This window comes from Mizuhopecten yessoensis, unplaced genomic scaffold (genome assembly GCF_002113885.1).
Source record: "Mizuhopecten yessoensis strain PY_sf001 unplaced genomic scaffold, ASM211388v2 scaffold1191, whole genome shotgun sequence".
Classification (NCBI taxonomy): Eukaryota; Metazoa; Mollusca; class Bivalvia; order Pectinida; family Pectinidae; genus Mizuhopecten; species Mizuhopecten yessoensis.
Genome location: NW_018403923.1, coordinates 23,125 through 43,430, shown reverse-complemented (window position 1 = coordinate 43,430; position 20,306 = coordinate 23,125). Strand labels below are relative to the sequence as shown.

Sequence of the window (20,306 nt, the reverse complement as noted above, 5' to 3'; positions counted from 1 at the left end):
CTGTTATACGAAAAAGAAAATAAGCCCTTGTTGTTGAAATTTGGGATTCCGCTCGGAGACATCAATATTGAAACAAGTTTCTACTTTTATTATTGGACATAAGTTAACTGTTTGGATTTTCTAGACCAAGATTCCTCGAAAAACCCAACCAATATAGGTTAATCTGGGTGATTAACGTAATCTAATCATAACCAGATACTCTCCAAAATACAAACCAAACAGAATAAATAGCAGAGAGAATGGAAATTCCCATGATCTTGAATCACGCTGAGGTGTCCAATGTGAATAAGATGTGCTAAGATACATGTATTTGTGATAAGATATTTGTGATAAGATATATGTGATAAGATATTTGTAATAAGATGTATGTGATAAGATATTTGTGATAAGATATATGTGATAAGATATTTGTGATAAGATATTTGTGATAAGATATATGTGATAAGATATATGTGATAAGATATTTGTGATAAGATATTTGTGATAAGATATATGTGATAAGATATTTGTGATAAGATATTTGTGATAAGATATATGTGATAAGATATATGTGATAAGATATTTGTGATAAGATATTTGTGATAAGATATATGTGATAAGATATATGTGATAAGATATTTGTGATAAGATATATGTGATAAGATATATGTGATAAGATATTTGTGATAAGATATATGTGATAAGATATATGTGATAAGATATTTGTGATAAGATATATGTGATAAGATATATGTGATAAGATATTTGTGATAAGATATATGTGATAAGATATATGTGATAAGATATTTGTGATAAGATATATGATTAATGGAGTACACCGACAGGACAGGAGGGTGGAAGTAGAACAATGGAAGTATGTAACAACTATGTATGGATAGGTAATAGGGTTTGTTGTTTTAGATATGTTCCATTGGGTGACTATACTTTCAGGCCTTTCAACTTGATAATGGTGGACTAAGCTTGTTTTAGTTGTTTGGAATATCATATCTTAACACAAGACTCGAATTTCGGTTGGCACTTCATATTTTTTGACTACCACATTTCAACATTTGTGGAGTTTTGACCAATATCCAAATTTTATGGACATGACAATGTTAACGCTAGAGGAATCTATTTTTGTGTGTTTTACCTATCATATGTAGATAATTATGGTTAAAATATATTTAACGTAATCTGGTGTGTTTCTTAAAACATATCGTCACCACCATATGGAATGACGCTAAAGCGATGTCACCTTCTTCAGGTTTCTTCGCAAATTAATACTTATATTTAACAATGAACGTATTTTGTTATATAGAATTCACACGATTGGTAGGTAACTCGATCTCTGATTCAGACACACTTACCTTTCGGCAGATGGAGGTCCCTTTGGTATCCGCCGTTTTATAGTTCGAGTTGTCTCCCTTTAACCGCTGTTGATATGTGAAATTGACAACAGAAAGTGATTTTGATCGCCTAGAAATTCACTACAAAAAACTACAGTTGTGCTGAGGAAAATTAAATACTGTTAAAAAAATCATTTTGACCGATGCGAAACACAAATAATGGAACCAGTGTGTACGAGTAAATTTTTCCTCCCACAGTTGCAGTAAATATATGTAGGTGAAATGTTGGTTATTATAGTATAGCTTGATAGTTGTGTTAGTAGTTTAGTAATGGTGACAGTGCTACAACAGTAGTTTAGTAATGGTGACAGTGCTACAACAATAGTTTAGTAATGGTGACAGTGCTACAACAGAAGTTAAGTAATGGTGACAGTGCTACAACAGTAGTTTAGTAATGGTGACAGTGCTACAACAGTAGTTTAGTAATGGTGACAGTGCTACAACAGTAGTTTAGTAATGGTGACAGTGCTACAACAGTAGTTTAGTAATGGTGACAGTGCTACAACAGTAGTTTAGTAATGGTGACAGTGCTACAACAGTAGTTTAGTAATGGTGACAGTGCTACAACAGTAGTTTAGTAATGGTGACAGTGCTACAACAGTAGTTTAGTAATGGTGACAGTGCTACAACAGTAGTTTAGTAATGGTGACAGTGCTACAACAGTAGTTTAGTAATGGTGACAGTGCTACAACAGTAGTTTAGTAATGGTGACAGTGCTACAACAGTAGTTTAGTAATGGTGACAGTGCTACAACAGTAGTTTAGTAATGGTGACAGTGCTACAACAGTAGTTTAGTAATGGTGACAGTGCTACAACAGTAGTTTAGTAATGGTGACAGTGCTACAACAGTAGTTTAGTAATGGTGACAGTGCTACAACAGTAGTTTAGTAATGGTGACAGTGCTACAACAGTAGTTTAGTAATGGTGACAGTGCTACAACAGTAGTTTAGTAATGGTGACAGTGCTACAACAGTAGTTTAGTAATGGTGACAGTGCTACAACAGTAGTTTAGTAATGGTGACAGTGCTACAACAGTAGTTTAGTAATGGTGACAGTGCTACAACAGTAGTTTAGTAATGGTGACAGTGCTACAACAGTAGTTTAGTAATGGTGACAGTGCTACAACAGTAGTTTAGTAATGGTGACAGTGCTACAACAGTAGTTTAGTAATGGTGACAGTGCTACAACAGTAGTTTAGTAATGGTGACAGTGCTACAACAGTAGTTTAGTAATGGTGACAGTGCTACAACAGTAGTTTAGTAATGGTGACAGTGCTACAACAGTAGTTTAGTAATGGTGACAGTGCTACAACAGTAGTTTAGTAATGGTGACAGTGCTACAACAGTAGTTTAGTAATGGTGACAGTGCTACAACAGTAGTTTAGTAATGGTGACAGTGCTACAACAGTAGTTTAGTAATGGTGACAGTGCTACAACAGTAGTTTAGTAATGGTGACAGTGCTACAACAGTAGTTTAGTAATGGTGACAGTGCTACAACAGTAGTTTAGTAATGGTGACAGTGCTACAACAGTAGTTTAGTAATGGTGACAGTGCTACAACAGTAGTTTAGTAATGGTGACAGTGCTACAACAGTAGTTTAGTAATGGTGACAGTGCTACAACAGTAGTTTAGTAATGGTGACAGTGCTACAACAGTAGTTTAGTAATGGTGACAGTGCTACAACAGTAGTTTAGTAATGGTGACAGTGCTACAACAGTAGTTTAGTAATGGTGACAGTGCTACAACAGTAGTTTAGTAATGGTGACAGTGCTACAACAGTAGTTTAGTAATGGTGACAGTGCTACAACAGTAGTTTAGTAATGGTGACAGTGCTACAACAGTAGTTTAGTAATGGTGACAGTGCTACAACAGTAGTTTAGTAATGGTGACAGTGCTACAACAGTAGTTTAGTAATGGTGACAGTGCTACAACAGTAGTTTAGTAATGGTGACAGTGCTACAACAGTAGTTTAGTAATGGTGACAGTGCTACAACAGTAGTTTAGTAATGGTGACAGTGCTACAACAGTAGTTTAGTAATGGTGACAGTGCTACAACAGTAGTTTAGTAATGGTGACAGTGCTACAACAGTAGTTTAGTAATGGTGACAGTGCTACAACAGTAGTTTAGTAATGGTGACAGTGCTACAACAGTAGTTTAGTAATGGTGACAGTGCTACAACAGTAGTTTAGTAATGGTGACAGTGCTACAACAGTAGTTTAGTAATGGTGACAGTGCTACAACAGTAGTTTAGTAATGGTGACAGTGCTACAACAGTAGTTTAGTAATGGTGACAGTGCTACAACAGTAGTTTAGTAATGGTGACAGTGCTACAACAGTAGTTTAGTAATGGTGACAGTGCTACAACAGTAGTTTAGTAATGGTGACAGTGCTACAACAGTAGTTTAGTAATGGTGACAGTGCTACAACAGTAGTTTAGTAATGGTGACAGTGCTACAACAGTAGTTTAGTAATGGTGACAGTGCTACAACAGTAGTTTAGTAATGGTGACAGTGCTACAACAGTAGTTTAGTAATGGTGACAGTGCTACAACAGTAGTTTAGTAATGGTGACAGTGCTACAACAGTAGTTTAGTAATGGTGACAGTGCTACAACAGTAGTTTAGTAATGGTGACAGTGCTACAACAGTAGTTTAGTAATGGTGACAGTGCTACAACAGTAGTTTAGTAATGGTGACAGTGCTACAACAGTAGTTTAGTAATGGTGACAGTGCTACAACAGTAGTTTAGTAATGGTGACAGTGCTACAACAGTAGTTTAGTAATGGTGACAGTGCTACAACAGTAGTTTAGTAATGGTGACAGTGCTACAACAGTAGTTTAGTAATGGTGACAGTGCTACAACAGTAGTTTAGTAATGGTGACAGTGCTACAACAGTAGTTTAGTAATGGTGACAGTGCTACAACAGTAGTTTAGTAATGGTGACAGTGCTACAACAGTAGTTTAGTAATGGTGACAGTGCTACAACAGTAGTTTAGTAATGGTGACAGTGCTACAACAGTAGTTTAGTAATGGTGACAGTGCTACAACAGTAGTTTAGTAATGGTGACAGTGCTACAACAGTAGTTTAGTAATGGTGACAGTGCTACAACAGTAGTTTAGTAATGGTGACAGTGCTACAACAGTAGTTTAGTAATGGTGACAGTGCTACAACAGTAGTTTAGTAATGGTGACAGTGCTACAACAGTAGTTTAGTAATGGTGACAGTGCTACAACAGTAGTTTAGTAATGGTGACAGTGCTACAACAGTAGTTTAGTAATGGTGACAGTGCTACAACAGTAGTTTAGTAATGGTGACAGTGCTACAACAGTAGTTTAGTAATGGTGACAGTGCTACAACAGTAGTTTAGTAATGGTGACAGTGCTACAACAGTAGTTTAGTAATGGTGACAGTGCTACAACAGTAGTTTAGTAATGGTGACAGTGCTACAACAGTAGTTTAGTAATGGTGACAGTGCTACAACAGTAGTTTAGTAATGGTGACAGTGCTACAACAGTAGTTTAGTAATGGTGACAGTGCTACAACAGTAGTTTAGTAATGGTGACAGTGCTACAACAGTAGTTTAGTAATGGTGACAGTGCTACAACAGTAGTTTAGTAATGGTGACAGTGCTACAACAGTAGTTTAGTAATGGTGACAGTGCTACAACAGTAGTTTAGTAATGGTGACAGTGCTACAACAGTAGTTTAGTAATGGTGACAGTGCTACAACAGTAGTTTAGTAATGGTGACAGTGCTACAACAGTAGTTTAGTAATGGTGACAGTGCTACAACAGTAGTTTAGTAATGGTGACAGTGCTACAACAGTAGTTTAGTAATGGTGACAGTGCTACAACAGTAGTTTAGTAATGGTGACAGTGCTACAACAGTAGTTTAGTAATGGTGACAGTGCTACAACAGTAGTTTAGTAATGGTGACAGTGCTACAACAGTAGTTTAGTAATGGTGACAGTGCTACAACAGTAGTTTAGTAATGGTGACAGTGCTACAACAGTAGTTTAGTAATGGTGACAGTGCTACAACAGTAGTTTAGTAATGGTGACAGTGCTACAACAGTAGTTTAGTAATGGTGACAGTGCTACAACAGTAGTTTAGTAATGGTGACAGTGCTACAACAGTAGTTTAGTAATGGTGACAGTGCTACAACAGTAGTTTAGTAATGGTGACAGTGCTACAACAGTAGTTTAGTAATGGTGACAGTGCTACAACAGTAGTTTAGTAATGGTGACAGTGCTACAACAGTAGTTTAGTAATGGTGACAGTGCTACAACAGTAGTTTAGTAATGGTGACAGTGCTACAACAGTAGTTTAGTAATGGTGACAGTGCTACAACAGTAGTTTAGTAATGGTGACAGTGCTACAACAGTAGTTTAGTAATGGTGATAGTGCTACAACAGTAGTTTAGTAATGGTGACAGTGCTACAACAGTAGTTTAGCAACAGTGTCAGAAGTATAGAACTAGCGATATAAGACAGATATTCTCAAGTAAGCCGTTACGTAAAAAATGTCGTTAAAATCATGTCGTCATGTTATTTACTTATTTTAAGGTATGCTGTAAATAATGTCAAACTTAAAAAAGACCGCCAGCGTGATAACGTTTTCTAAGATTAGCAGCAACAGATTATTCCAAAACCAATAAGAGCTTATCCACCTAAGTGATGTAAAAAGGGGAAATAACAAAGGGTGCTCGAATATGTAAGTCAACATTCTATCCAATTATCAAAATGGCACGAAAGGGGCTTTAATACTTTTTTTGGATGGCGGAAGCACATGTTCTAGCCTCGTCTGCCAATACACCTATAGGATAATATAATCAAGGTTGCTAACTCTGTCCCCCTTGTAAAATGAACCCGATCCAGAAAACATGCGATTTTGTCATAACCGTTCATAATATGACGACGGGAGCAATCTAGATCGACAGGAAAATATATTTTCTTTAATTTTATGTTTGATTTGCCATATATATCATGCAGTAGGCTACAGCTGCTTGGAAGAAGTCATGTATCAACTTGTTCTTCGAAGATGAGGCGGGATTTTCGTTGGCTTTACAGCCATGTTTCCGCTGTTGACAACTTCAAAAATACTAATAATAAAATCGCACCAGGTACCTAGGTTAGAACTTCCGGATACGTACTGATTGTCGGCTATCGGTTATACACTTAAATTTAATATATTTTTCAATTGAACCACACATCATTTAATCACTTTTCCGAACAACAAAATAAATAAATAGATGAATAAAAAATATAATAGTATATTTGAATTTTTGATGTACATGCAACTGCTTATTTGCTTACGTGGCTGCTACACGCCTGGTAGACTAACTGTATAGGTGTATTGGCAGACGAGGCTTTGTCTGGAATTTTCAGTCCGGCTTTAGCGTTCGATTTTAGGGTGCAAAGTAACGCTTTTAACAATGACTGGTGAGGGTGTTCGATGTCAGTGTTAACCATTCGTGGAGTAAACAGGGGATACAACTCATCCTCACCCCAGACAAGAATACAGCTACATGATAACGATCTACGGTTTAAGTACTGGTAAGCGAGTTCTGGTAATATAACAACACTAATAAAACAGGAATTTCAACAGACTGATTGGGGGAGTTCTTACTTAACAGGAACAGTTAGAAATATTGGAATGTTCAGCCAGACATCACAGAGGCACTGGTCACACGTAAACTAATAACAAGATAGAAATGGTGTAAAATGAAAGAGCGGTTACACCTCTAGCGTTAGTGTTATGTTAAACACCTACACTGGAGCTCCTTAAAAGACAAAAAGACAGACATGCGGCTAATCTTACTTCACAAAAAATAAACAACAAAATCAACGGGGATACGAGACGTCCATCGTCAAAAAATAAATGTAGGGACGCACAATATCTAGTCTTCAGACATTGTGCCTACAGTACAGTACTTCATGTAATAGTTTGTCGTACAAAAGAACAAATAACACCATGACATCGTTGCTGTTTAATTAATGAGTTACTCATGGCATCGCTAAGTTGCTAACAAACGGATAAGTTCAAATCAGTGCGACACCCAAGGCCACTAGCTATATAGTCTCGCGTTTTTTAATTGTTGACTTATTCACTAGTGTAGACAATGATATATCTGAAATGTCCACGCTTATTAACACATGTTAGGGCGTGCATATTACCAACAGTGGTACATTTGCTAAGCTATCTGGTTAAAATGGTACAACTTAGGAGGCACATACGCGTCACCTTTAAATTTAATTTAAAATTATCATACTTGTAAGTACAGCATATCATCTGGTACGTACAACTTATTACTACGTACACAATAGTATGCTGTGTGAAGATACTTTCTTGTACGTACACGATGGTAAGCTTTAAGTACCACAATGAGATATTATGTTGTACATACAAGAATTGTTTTTGATGTCCGCGTTGCATTGCCTGTGAAATATATCCACGAAACACTGTATCAGTTTTATAATGCATTGTTAGGTTTACAGCTTCCATAACTTGTATACATAATACCAAAATGATTGAATGGATATGTTTAGTCGATTATACATGATATTGTCAGGCGAAAAAAAACTTTATCGTTCTTGTATAATGATATGATTAATATCGCCCGGGCGGTTAGGAAGGCATCGTCGGATACCCACAGATGATTTCGCTTTGGTACTCACTCATGAGTGAGTACCGAAGCGAAATCAACCGTGGGTATCCGACGATGTTAGGAAGGTTACAATAAAAAGTATTCATTTTCAGATCATCTATAACGAGCGGTCAATAATATTTCCGCCGAGCGTTGCAAGTTGCAACTTGGGGTTTTGCGAAGGTGGTAACGGAAACCCACAATATTTGCTAGGATGCCGTATGGCGTAGCCCTAGATTTTTTATACAAGCTCCGTGCACTATTTGATGCATTTTAAAATGTTAATATGTTTTGTTGTGACAAAATAATAATGATAATAAGAGAAACACAGAGGAGTGACGGAATGACTGTAAAATACTAAATTAACCTTCAACCAGCAAAGCTACAGAGAGTAATGAAGAGTATACGGTTAGTTCAGTGAAAGAATACGGACCATAAACAGCCTTTCATATTCGCTAAAAACGTTGTGAGTGCAACACGTTTGACAATAACGTCCGAAACAACATCAGGACTACAAGTGAAAACATTGGTGTGGTGAATTCTACGGCCGAAGATGATACTTGTCATTCATACTGACAGTTAACTCAATGGTGGTAAACATATGACACATCAAGACAAGTTCTTTATTAACTTTAAGTCTTGCGACTTAACAGTGTAAACATATCATAAACAGGATATTTACACAGCTTGCACCAACACACTTCTGTGAATGTCGCGAAACCCTCACAAACTGAAAATCAAAGCCCTGTTAGCTTGTCCACTTCAAGTTAATCTATCGAAGCACTGTCTTGAATCACTGCTTCCTTTGATCACCTCAATCACGAACAAGCCAATCTAGGAATGAACGATGTGGAGTTTTATAAATATCGTCAGGTTACAAATCCACCGTTCCCACACCCAGAACTCAAAAATATTGTGTCCCAGCGACTAAAAACACATCTCCTTGCAAACAGTCCCCACGGTAGCCTATAATCGGCATATCGCACGAGACACTCTACTCAGAGGGCCCTCATACTTATTGGTATTGGAAAGAGCACATCACATCAGTGTTCAGTTAATTATCAAAGGTACGATGGATGTTGCAATGGAAAATGATGATGACATTATACACATACACGGTACTAAAACAGCGAATAGCGTAGTGCCAACAAACCATGAACAAAGGATTTACATTAAGACCAGGTTTTCCAGAAGTGAAAGTGTCTTCTATTTGATTTACCACACTCGCTATTTAAAGGGATAATTTAGTGAAGTATTTTTTTTATAACCTTGTGACAAAATTCTTCTCGATTATATAGTTTGATACATGTTATGAACAATTCATGCCGATAAATTGACAAGAGACGATGTTTTCTTGGCATTTTTAATCTGTAAGGTAGAAATCCTTCAATTTCTCAATTTCTTTATTTCCAAATGCAACATATAGCATATAGGAGTTACAATATACATGTACATACAAGTAAATATTACAATCCATTTATGTAAGATAGCGGAGAACATAGAGTAAGATATAAGATGACATCATAGCAATGTTGACAACATACAAAAGAAAATATGTAATCATTGTCAGTGGCACAAAGCTGGAACATACACGATTGCTCAGATATTAAGTATAGTCTTTCTTTAAGAAGTAGCCTGAATTAGATACTTACTAAGGTTTCTCAATTGTTTTACATTTTTGCAGGCGAATAATTGTATTAATTTATAGACGGACGGACGACGGAAATAATAGTGTATAATATATTTGGTTATAAGCTCCGAGTTAACTGGACACAACAAAATAAAATGGGTTTCACCCTCGACGTCATTTCTATTGCAAAGCGGACACCGCCGTTGAGCTCTAGGTATACCATTATACCTGCCTGTTTCTATACTTAGTGTATGAGACTGTAACCTATACTTACTGAGGATATGTTTACACTTAAAAGTTAGTGACTTGGTGAGGTAGAACTGTATGTCGTAATGATCTACGATATATTTATACAACCTACATTTGGAGGAGTTTTCTAACATGCTTCTCACTTCTTTGATAAAAGTATCTTGTACACGTTGGGTGTATAAAATACGAAATGTTTTTCAGTAGAAACACACTGAGCCAACCAATCATCATGAAAGTCAATTCTACTTAATTCATGCTTGACTTGATATACAAAATTAGTTTTACAATTTGTTTTTTTTAAGGTTTAATTCGACAAGCTCATCGTAACAAGATCTCAAAATACAATTGTCAGTTTTCAATAATTTTAATAAGTACTTTACAATGGATATTTTACGCTTTATCTGTAAAGGAAATCGACCTAACTCAAAGTAAACCATAACATTATTTACAGACTTTTTTTACTGTAAGAACTTCTCTCAGGAAATGCAAATGAACTTTTTCAATTTGTGTTGCAGGACAAAATCCCCAGACTTCACAAGCATAGTTAAGTAAACAAGTGATATAAGTGTCGAATAATGACAACTTAGTTTCACAGTTTAACATAAAATTCCTAAAATTCATTTTCAATAAAAAAAACACGCTTTTCTACCCTTGGCAGCAATGTTATTCAATGCTAAAGTAAATCTGCCATTATAATTGAATACTAGCCACAGATAACAAAATATGTCTACTATTTCAATAGGCCTACCATTGTATGTCCATTTCTCATTAGGGAAAACACGTTTTTTTCTGAATATTACTTCTTTTGTTTTACCACATTTAGCTTTAAATTCCAGCGTTCAGCATAGGAATGCAAGTGGTCAAGCCCATTTTGCAGATCGACTACATCCTCGGAAAACAAAACCGTGTCGTCCGCATACAGAATAAAAAAAAATATTGATCAACTGTAACTGATAACTGACAATTTGAGTTAATAAGTTCTGACTCCATGTCATTAATAAATAATGAAAATAAAATCGGGGATAAAGATTCCCCTTGTAATAAACCGATCTGGAGGTCGTACGTGGGAGACAATTTACCATTTAATTTGACGCAAGATTAGACATAATCATAAATAGATCTTATTTAACAGTCGACCCCTAACCCCTGACTTCCATAACTTAGACCATAATTTGTCATGTGATATGCTATCGAAAGCCTTTTGATAACCAACAAAACAGTAGAGTCGTTTATTATTACTCTGTAAAGTTTTGGTAATTAAAGCATTTAGTACAGACATTGCATCCCGTGTACCACTTCCGGGTCGAAAACCAAATTGAGCGTCAGAAATTATATTTTAATTTTCACTCTATGACAGTAAACGTTTATTAAGAAGGGACGTGAATAGCTTAGCTAAATGACTAATTATGGTTATACCTCTATAGTTGTTAACGTTTATTACGGAGAAATCTTTAACTGTACAGCCGTACGTTTTAGCGGCAGCTGTCGGTGTCTTTGCAGTCGAGGAGAGAAGGTAACTTTTGCTTTATTCACCTAGCCTTTCTGGAATACAAGTACATACATATTTTTCTGAATCAAAGTCATCTTCCAACAGCATCTTAAACATCGTAATAAAATACGTTTAAGCCTATTGATATCGCGCTCGCTGCGGTTTTAAATTCTCCCTGTGGAACTATTTCAGTGCTTGAATGCTTTGATTGAACCTGGTCGTTTTCATTCAAATCCAAATGTGGTCAGAAATGTCTGATCAGATGTATAAATTATGATACTTATAATTCTTACTTGCGATGTATTGTGTAAATTCAGGAATGTATAATGTGTGAACTCAGACTCATAACTGACACTATGTTAGTGCTGTACATGTTTACTTCTCACTGAAAGGCCCGGATATTTCGTTTTCTCGGTCGTAGCTATTTTTATCACTTCAGGTTTTGTCATTATCAACTACGTAACGTTCGTTAAGAGATATACATTTTCAATATCGACTCGATTTCCTGGTTGTCGTTTGACGATATAGTCCCTTTACTTCTAGCTCAGATGCATGCTATGTCATATCGTCATAGTAAGCGAGTAACAACAAAACAACAAGGCACAATAATAAATATATTATCATATATTTACCGTACATTTCTGTGTTATCTTCGCAAGGATTGCTAAACCGAGCAAGCGTGTTCCGCAGTAAAAAAATATAAACCTGACTGCTTATAAACCAATACTACATAATGTTAATAAACAATTCAAGAGCATCTGCCGGCATACTGTACATAATATAACTTGCACGCACGATGATGAAATCTAACTTTACTAAATTGCCTAATTATCGGCCCTCTTTGTTACAACCACCGCCACTAGCAATATATTAACCCACTTCACTACACACAAGTAACTCCCCTCAAATCCACAAATTCCAACACTACCTTCCAAAGATAACTCTCTCGTCCGTAAATACCCAATACATAAACATAATAAATGAGTGTATACATTAAAATCTGATTATGTAAATGAACCCTTTATGAGGATGCCTTAACCAACCTCTAACATCCGCTTCTTTACAATTAGCTAGAAGCACATAGCAAAACGCAATCCAAGTGTCGTCTATCGAATCTTATTACCCTTTACAATTGATTTGGGGATATTACTGTGGTCCATTCATTCACTTCTACTAATTTTATTTGGAGGTGTTTTGAGTGCGAGAGAACCGTTGCGGTGTATTAAGTTTTAAGAATCGTGACCGTGTATTTTTCGGAAAAGATTTTCCGAGTTTTTGTTGTTTGAACTACAAATATGGGTAATTTAAATGTTCAGAATATTTGTGGCTCTTGTGAAATTCTGTTGCTATAATTTGGATTAACAATAAAAACACGTAGAAAATCACATTAATGTAATTTGAGTTGACAAGTCATGATGCATTTACCAACAAGTTTAATAGAAATCATGTATAATCGTTAGTGATTTACCTCTGTAGGAGACGAAAAGAGAGCAGGCAGGCGATGATCAATGACCCGCCGAGGAGGATTAGGCATAAATAATCAACTATAGATTAACTTTATTAGTTTACTATATTTTAAGCTTAGAAATGGCTTCGTATGTACAACCGGCAGTAGACCTCGGTTTGAGAAAGACAGTTTGTAAGTCATGTTGATAAAAGCGTTACAGCATGAACACTTCACCATGGACCCTGTACGTAATACCAATGTATTGATAGGTAGTCGTTTATGGCTAGTGTTTGTTGGTAAATCTTAACGATCAAGCTGTTGAATGATTCATTATTGGTGGTTGTTTTTTTTTGCTGACTAATCAGTGATGGTAAGTATTTAGTAGTAATTGTGTTGCGATAAAAAAAGTCGGTGACTTATTATAATGAAAGTTCGTTTTGATAAGTATTTGGAGATAAGTCCTTGATGGTAAGTCTGTGATGGTAAGTGTTTGACGGTGAATCTTTGATGGTAAATCTTTGATGGTAACTGTTTGACGATAAATCTTTCATGGTGAGTATTTGACGATAAACCTTTGATGGTAAGTATTTGACGGTAAATCTTTGATGGTAAGTATTTGGCGGTAAATATTTGATGGTAAGTGTTTGACAGTAAATTTTGCATGGTAAATATTTGACAGTAAATCTTGCATGGCAAGTATTTGACGGTAAATATTTGATGGTAAGTATTTGACAGTAAATCTTGCATGGTAAGTATTTGACAGTAACTCTTGCATGGCAAGTATTTGACGTTAAATATTTGATGGTAAGGATTTGACGGTAAATATTTGATGGTAAGTGTTTGACAGTAAATCTTGCATGGTAAGTATTTGACAGTAAATCTTGCATGGTAAGTATTTAACGGTAAATCTTAATTGGTAAGTATTTGACGGTAAATCTTTGATGGCAAGTATTTGACGGTAAATTTTGCATGGTAAATATTTGACAGTAAATCTTGCATGGCAAGTATTTGACGGTAAATATTTGATGGTAAGTATTTGACAGTAAATCTTGCATGGTAAGTATTTAAGGTAAATCTTAATTGGTAAGTATTTGACGGTAAATGGTTGATGGTAAGTATTTGACGGTAAATGGATGATGGTAAGTATTTGACGGTAAATGGTTGATGGTAAGTATTTGACGGTAAATGGTTGATGGGAAGTATTTGGTAGTAAATCGTCGATGTTGAGTGGTTGATGGATATTTGTGTTTTAATGTTTTATGTTTAGGGTCTGGTAATTAAAGTATTATCGCATTTATTTGTTTCCCAATATTCAATATCGAAAGTCAACTCTGATAGCAAATGGTATGAAAAGAACGATAGTTATTTTGAGATGTTGGTAATACGTCATTCCAGTCCCGGGAGTACATTATACTTGAAGCACAAACTACGTAGGTATACACTTTGGGCGACAGTGTAGTCCGCTCGCTGTCCTTGATACGTCCACCAGACTCTCATGTGTTTAAACACCGTAAGTACACACTCTTAGCGAGGTCTCCAACATTGTATTATGTAGCGTTAAATTCAAGTTCATTTTTTCTCATTTCATCACAGAAGAGTGCCCACCCGAAGTATCCACACCTGTTTTTTTACACCTGGCGCGACACCTGAGTACCACACTTCATCCCGACAGGTAGGGTTTACATGTACCACAGTGCAGTTGTGTATTCACTCATTGAATAATAGTGTAACATTTACTTCGCCTCGAAACGTCTGAAGATATTTCCTATGGTACTTTAAATAAACAAAGCGTGGAACTATTCTGATTGAATCGCCACCGAGATATCAAGTTTGCGGTATGATTTTGTTCATGCAGAGAAAGGAAGCAAAAGAATCGCGTAATTCTTTTTCTTTACTAACATTGTCTCATAAGATGTTCTTATACACTTTGATATACTATTATAATGGTTACCATGTAAACTTTGATATACTATTATAATGGTTACCATGTACACTTTGATATACTATTATAATGGTTACCATGTACACTTTGATATATTATTATAATGGTTGTCATGGTGGCGTGTCCGTGATATATCATGGTTGAATATTCAGCGAAACCATAACGACTATGTTCTCATCTGCTAATTTTTATGTGATTGATTGAAATATGAAATACTTATCATAACTGTCCTGATAAATCCTACTCCTTAAAAGTAACTGCATGTGTATTTATTGGCATATATTTAATGACACCAACTCACCGACTTAAAACTCCCATGTCGACACGCAACATGTTCTTCCTTGTTTGTGTATACGTATATATTTATGTATAAAAGGTATTTGGTCGTTTAATTAAAAACGTCCGGTGTATATTATTATGGTATAAACATAATAGAAGCCATTCACTAGTATTCGTTCATGTAAACATCAAATTGGAATCCCGCAAAGGTACTCACCTCGCTGGAAGGTTAGCAGGTATATCATAACCTAACAAGGGCTCTTTATCGTTTGTTTGTCACTCACAAAACCGTTAGGTACACACAGACAGGTCCCTTAAACGAATTAAATCTCAATATATCTGTGGATAGCGAGTACACAAAGCAGAGTAAGGGAATTTTTAAGAAAAATTAACTTCCAATGAAGCAGAGTTACATGTATCCTAACTAATTATAAAGTCGTGGTTTTCTATTGACCTTATCCGAAATTTAAATACTTAGGCGCCAGAATCTCCTGCTGTCAATATTTGTAGAGCTTTTGACTTCCACTAGGCATCCGAACGTGAAGTAAATTTAAGTTTGTCTCACGTCTACTTGTAACTCAAGTACTCAAATCCGAAACCATAAATGACAACCACTCTCACGTGTTTGATCAGTAATGGAAACTGATGCCTTCATTTTAGCTTCTCTTACATGACATTCTATGTTACTAAGTAGTATTACTATATCAGTTTCTATTATTTCACATTCCCTGTCACTAAGTATCATAACCATATCTATTTCTGTTATTTCACATTCCCTGTTACAAAGTAGTATTACTATATAAGTTTCTATTATTTCACATTCCCTGTCACTAAGTATCATAACCATATCAGTTTCTGTTATTTCACATTCCCTGTTTCTAAGTATCATAACCATATCAGTTTCTGAAATTTCACATTCCCTGTTATTAAGTTTCATNACTAAATCAGTTTCTGTTATTTCACATTCACTGTTACTAGGTTTCATAACCATATAAGTTTCTGTTATTTCACATTCCCTGTTACTAAGTATCATAACTATATCTGTTATTTCAATTTCCCTGTTACTAGGTATCATAACCATATCAGTTTCTATTATTTCACATTCCTTGTTTCTAAGTATCATAACCATATTAGTTTCTGAAATTTCACATTCCTTGTTATTAAGTTTCATTACTAAATCAGTTTCTGTTATTTCACATTCACTGTTACTAGGTTTCATAACCATATACGTTTCTGTTATTTCACATTCCCTGTCACTAAGAATCATAACCATATCAGTTTCTATTATTTCACATTCATTGTTTCTAAGTATCATAACCATATTAGTTTCTGAAATTTCACATTCCCTGTTTTTAAGTTTCATTACTAAATCAGCTTCTGTTATTTCACATTCACTGTTGCTAGGTTTCATAACCATATAAGTCTCTGTTATTTCACATTCCCTGTTTCTAAGTATCGTAACCATATCAGTTTCTGAAATTTCACATTCCCTGTTATTAAGTTTCATTACTAAATCAGTTTCTGTTATTTCACATTCAATGTTACTAGGTTTCATAACCATATAAGTTTCTGTTATTTCACATTCCCTGTTTCTAAGTATCATAACCATATCAGTTTCTGAAATTTCACGTTCCCTGTTATTAAGTTTCATTACTAAATCAGTTTCTGTTATTTCACATTCACTGTTACTAAGTATCATAACCATATCAGTTTCTGTTGTTTCACTTTCCCTGTTACTAAGTATCATAACCATATCTGTTTCTGTTATTTCACATTCCCTGTTACTAGGTTTCATAACCATATACGTTTCTGTTATTTCACATTCCCTGTTACTAGGTTGCATAACCATATAAGTTTCTGTTATTTCACATTCCCTGTTACTAAGTATCATAACCATATAAGTTTCTGTATTTCACATTCCATGTTACTAGGTATCATAACTATATCTGTTTCTGTTATGTCACATTCCCTGTTACTACGTATCATACCTATATCAGTTTCTGTTATTTCACATTCCCTGTTACTAGGTTTCATAACCATATACGTTTCTGTTATTTCACTTTCCCTGTTACTAGGTATCATAACCATATCTGTTTCTGTTATTTCACATAATTTCACATTCCCTGTTATTAAGTTTCATTACTAAATAAGTTTCTGTTATTTCACATTCAATGTTACTAGGTTTCATAACCATATACGTTTCTGTTATTTCACTTTCCCTGTTACTAAGAATCATAACCATATCAGTTTCTGTTATTTCAAGTAAACTGTTACTAGGTATCATAACCATATCAGTTTCTGTTATGCCACATTCCCTGTTACTAAGTATCATAATCATATCAGTTTCTGTTATGTCACATTCCCTGTTACTAAGTATCATAACCATATCTGTTTCTGTTATTTCACATAATTTCACATTCCCTGTTATTAAGTTTCATTACTAAATCAGTTTCTGTTATTTCACATTCAATGTTACTAGGTTTCATAACCATATAAGTTTCTGTTATTTCACTTTCCCTGTTACTAGGTATAATAACCATATCAGTTTCTGTTATTTCACTTTCCCTGTTACTAAGAATCATAACCATATCAGTTTCTGTTATTTCACATTCCCTGTTTCTAAGTATCGTAACCATATCAGTTTCTGAAATTTCACATTCCCTGTTATTAAGTTTCATTACTAAATAAGTTTCTGTTATTTCACATTCAATGTTACTAGGTTTCATAACCATATACGTTTCTGTTATTTCACTTTCCCTGTTACTAAGTATCATAACCATATAAGTTTCTGTATTTCACATTCCATGTTACTAGGTATCATAACTATATCTGTTTCTGTTATTTCACATTCCCTGTTACTAGGTTTCATAACCATATACGTTTCTGTTATTTCACTTTCCCTGTTACTAAGAATCATAACCATATCAGTTTCTGTTATGTCACATTCTCTGTTACTAAGTATCATAACCATATCAGTTTCTGAAATTTCACGTTCCCTGTTATTAAGTTTCATTACTAAATAAGTTTCTGTTATTTCACATTCAATGTTACTAGGTTTCATAACCATATACGTTTCTGTTATTTCACATTCCCTGTTACTAGGTTTCATAACCATATACGTTTCTGTTATTTCACTTTCCCTGTTACTAGGTATCATAACCATATCTGTTTCTGTTATTTCACATAATTTCACATTCCCTGTTATTAAGTTTCATTACTAAATAAGTTTCTGTTATTTCACATTCAATGTTACTAGGTTTCATAACCATATACGTTTCTGTTATTTCACTTTCCCTGTTACTAAGTATCATAACCATATCAGTTTCTGTTGTTTCACTTTCCCTGTTACTAAGTATCATAACCATATAAGTTTCTGTATTTCACATTCCATGTTACTAGGTATCATAACTATATCTGTTTCTGTTATTTCACATTCCCTGTTACTAGGTTGCATAACCATATAAGTTTCTGTTATTTCACATTCCATGTTACTAGATATCATAACCATATCAGTTTCTGTTATTTCACATTCCATGTTATTTAGTATCATAACTATATCTGTTTCTGTTATTTCACATTCCCTGTTACTAAGTATCATAACCATATAAGTTTCTGTATTTCACATTCCATGTTACTAGGTATCATAACTATATCTGTTTCTGTTATGTCACATTCCCTGTTACTACGTATCATACCTATATCAGTTTCTGTTATTTCACATTCCATGTTACTAGGTATCATAACTATATCTGTTTCTGTTATGTCACATTCCCTGTTACTACGTATCATACCTATATCAGTTTCTGTTATTTCACATTCCCCGTTACTAAGTATCATAACCATATCAGTTTCTGAAATTTCACGTTCCCTGTTATTAAGTTTCATTACTAAATCAGTTTCTGTTATTTCACATTCAATGTTACTAGGTTTCATAACCATATACGTTTCTGTTATTTCACTTTCCCTGTTACTAGGTATAATAACCATATCAGTTTCTGTTATTTCACTTTCCCTGTTACTAAGTATCATAACCATATAAGTTTCTGTATTTCACATTCCATGTTACTAGGTATCATAACTATATCTGTTTCTGTTATGTCACATTCCCTGTTACTAAGTATCATAATCATATCAGTTTCTGTTATGTCACATTCCCTGTTACTAAGTATCATATCCATATCAGTTTCTGTTATGTCACATTCCCTGTTACTACGTATCATACCTATATCAGTTTCTGTTATTTCACATTCCCTGTTACTAGGTTGCATAACCATATAAGTTTCTGTTATTTCACTTTCCCTGTTACTAGGTATAATAACCATATCAGTTTCTGTTATGTCACATTCCCTGTTACTAAGTATCATATCCATATCAGTTTCTGTTATGTCACATTCCCTGTTACTACGTATCATACCTATATCAGTTTCTGTTATTTCACATTCCCCGTTACTAAGTATCATAACCATATCAGTTTCTGTTATCTCACATTCCCTGTTACTAAGTATCATAATCATATCAGTTTCTGTTATGTCACATTCCCTGTTACTAAGTATCATATCCATATCAGTTTCTGTTATGTCACATTCCCTGTTACTACGTATCATACCTATATCAGTTTCTGTTATTTCACATTCCCTGTCACTAAGTATCATAACCATATCAGTTTCTGTTGTTTCACTTTCCCTGTTACTAAGTATCATAACCATATCTGTTTCTGTTATTTCACATTCACTGTTACTAAGTATCATAACCATATCAGTTTCTGTTCTGTAACATTCCCTGTTACTAAGTATCATAACTATATCAGTTTCTGTTATTTCACATTCCATGTTATTTAGTATCATAACTATATCTGTTTCTGTTATGTCACATTCCCTGTTACTAAGTATCATAACCATACATCTCGGATATTTGCTTGGCTACAAACATATCACGATTCTTTACTATTTGAAAAACCCTTTAACGATTCCTTACTCAGAAGTTAATATTTTACCATTAGTCGGTGTCTGTCAGCACTTAACTTAGTTAAGGACAAATCGCTGACGACCCTTCATTCGGTATGTTTGATTTTTCCTTTTGTTTTGACAATGTGGTGAATCTATTTGGAAAAGTGGAAAAATTTCACTCTTATGTGTTATTCTTTTAAGGTTTAGTTAGCTGTGATATATTTACTTCATGTATGTTGATGGTGTAGGGTAGTTTTTGCTGTTGTTTATTTCGCTGTGATATGACTACCTCAT

General features: G+C 34.7%; 1 long non-coding RNA gene across 3 annotated transcripts in view; it reads left to right on the top strand.

The window, feature by feature from the left end:
- The first annotated feature begins 12,964 nt into the window (after nt 1–12,964).
- The window catches only part of LOC110458236, a 12,742-nt gene continuing 5,400 nt past the window's right edge, over nt 12,965–20,306 (top strand). Inside the window, exons 1-2 of one of the 3 annotated variants that reach the window (XR_002463777.1) lie at nt 12,965–13,089; nt 14,439–14,517. This is a non-coding gene — a long non-coding RNA (uncharacterized LOC110458236). The other 2 variants (XR_002463779.1, XR_002463776.1) reach the window with 2 other exon arrangements.